Below are 2,517 nucleotides of genomic sequence, written 5' to 3'. Positions count from 1 at the left end.
TCTTGCTGATTCTCATGTCTTCTGTACATGCTTCTTTCTTCCATGTGTTAGTGCTGTATTATAATTGACTCTCCTTACTGCAAGATGAACAAAGAATTGCTTCTAAATTTTTAGGAATTCTTGGTTGAATTATAATCTCCTTATAATAAATTTATCTTTTTGTAATTTATCTTACCTTATATTCTAAAAGCAAAATCCTGTGAAATCAACGGTATGCATTATATAGTCGAATGACTAAATTTTGAAAAGGATACTTCGAAATAAAAATAAATCTATATTTCCTGTGGCTAGTTCCATGGAATCTAATTTAAGTTAAGAATATAATGTTTCTGGTTATGTTGTTTCAAATTTCACCAGACATTAGTTATATGGCATCTTATCTCATTAGGGTTTTCCAAAGTATGTTCATTAAAATTGTTAGAATTTAGTGCTTGACATTTTTGAATAAATAGTTAAATAAATAAATTAACATGCTGTTGTTAATTTAAATGAAAAATTGGTGTTTGGAGTTATCAAATAAATTTGGTTTTGGGAGTTATATTATGGTTTCCTATGGAAATAATGGCTTTTTAAAGCCAGTTTTATGTAAATGATTTGCATGTAATGTGAATGCCTGGATTTTCAATTTGAGCAATCTCATTTTTTTTCTCTCCATTTTCAATATGGTATCAGAGCAGGTTTCTTCTTGGACGTCTCTCTGATCACCCTCCATTCATTTTTTTTTTCCTCAAAATGGTGTTTGCAATCGTACTGCAGTGAAGACCACATGCAACTGCTATTGCTTTCCACCATTCTTGCATCCGTCAACAGGTGAGCAATGTAGACAATGTGCAAAACCCATTTGACTCCATCAACCATCTACATTTCTCCTTTTACTCTCCATTGTGTTCATTCATGTCATTGTTTGACACTTAATTTTATTCATTGTTGTAAATTATATACAAAACCCCATCTGCTACAGGTGTGTTTTTGAACCGGACGTTGAGATTGAGTGACAATCCATTTTTTTGGGCACAGGAATCGTTAGAAGTGTCTGCCGTTTGAAATAACAGACCAGACATTTGAATGAAGATTAATTTGATTTGAATATTGTGTGCAGCATTTTGAAAATTTGTGGAGGCGTTTTAAAAATTTGATAGAAGTGTTTTGAACTCTTTTGAAGTTTATTTTTCTCTTAGTTTTTAGAGAGGAATCTTCCAAATACTGCCAGTTGCACCCAGCCAATATGGTATTTTTTTTAAAGATTAAAATGACATGATCAGAAAAGGCATTTTTCCAGCAGCAGAAAGGGTGTTTGAAAGTTTTTAAAGCAGTTTTTGCAGTGATTTAACGAGGCAATGAAGGTTTTTAGAGGCATTTGAATATTGCACAAGTTATTAGCAATGCAACTTCCAGATAATTGCTACACCCATCACTATGTTTTTCACTGTGTTGGACATTGATGTCAAGTTTTATTCCAAGTTTAATTGAGCTGCCTGCCTGCCAGCTTGAGCTGTTTGAGGTGCCTATCTGGTTGCTTGAGGTGGTTGTTTGGTTGAGCTAGTTGCCTACTAGCTTGAGGTGCCTGTATGACTACTTGTTCTGCCTGTGTGTATGCTTCAGCTATGTGTCTGCCTACTTGTCATCTTTCAAGCAGCTTAGTCAGCCTAAATGCCAGGTCATTATTTGTTGAAGACTTACTAATCTTTTTGATATGGTGGATGTGCGGGGCCCGTTCTATGTGATTCTTTTGGTGCCTTCGTGGAAATTGGGTATACGTGTTGGCAGAGCATAATAGTGGATTTTAATGAATTCGAACCAAGTATATATCTTTGCTCCTCCGTTTTTTTTTTAAATCTTATCGGACTTTCCAATTATCTGTGTCAGAATTTACGGTTTGGAGTGGTGTGCGTGTAACTGTTGAAGTCGTGATATCTATTATATGCAACTTCAATTAATTTGATTCCTTATACCGTGCCAACAGAACATTTTCTGTAGCCGTCTCTTTTTGGTTCGATTCCCTTAGATAGAGCACGATGATGGGAAATAAATGATTCGAAACATTTTTGTGTGGGCTTTTAATGTTTAGAAAACATAGGCTCGTTAGTGGTGAGTCGGACCTGCTGGTTATTATGTTTCCGAGTGGGGTGAAATTAATTTTGTGTGGAATCATATCCTTCTGGTGCCGCCAGGAATAAAACCGCAGTTTTTTCTTTTATTATGCATGGGAAACGTTTTAAAAATTCTCTTCGATTCCTTAATGAAATCGACTATTATCCCTTCTGCTGTGCGTGGAGAGTATAGAGAATTTCAGTTGGTATCGACTTCCCTTTGTTTTTTTGGCATCGTGTTAATCTTATTTGTCAGGCGGCAGATTAATAATATCATCGTTGCTTGCTGGGAGTCGCTATGTGTGGATGGGGTCGAGTTTTTTTTTTTTGGATGTTATTGAAATTTGATTCGCTGTAAAAAGGTAGTGTTGTTGACCAAGTCCATGGTTACTATTCTGGGTGAACAAGGCTGCAGGGACGTTAAAAA

The sequence above is a fragment of the Cryptomeria japonica genome, chromosome 8 (assembly GCF_030272615.1).
Source record: "Cryptomeria japonica chromosome 8, Sugi_1.0, whole genome shotgun sequence".
In the NCBI taxonomy this organism is placed as follows: Eukaryota; Viridiplantae; Streptophyta; class Pinopsida; order Cupressales; family Cupressaceae; genus Cryptomeria; species Cryptomeria japonica.
The sequence above is the reverse complement of the archived record's forward strand: the minus strand, read 5'-3'. Positions refer to the sequence as shown.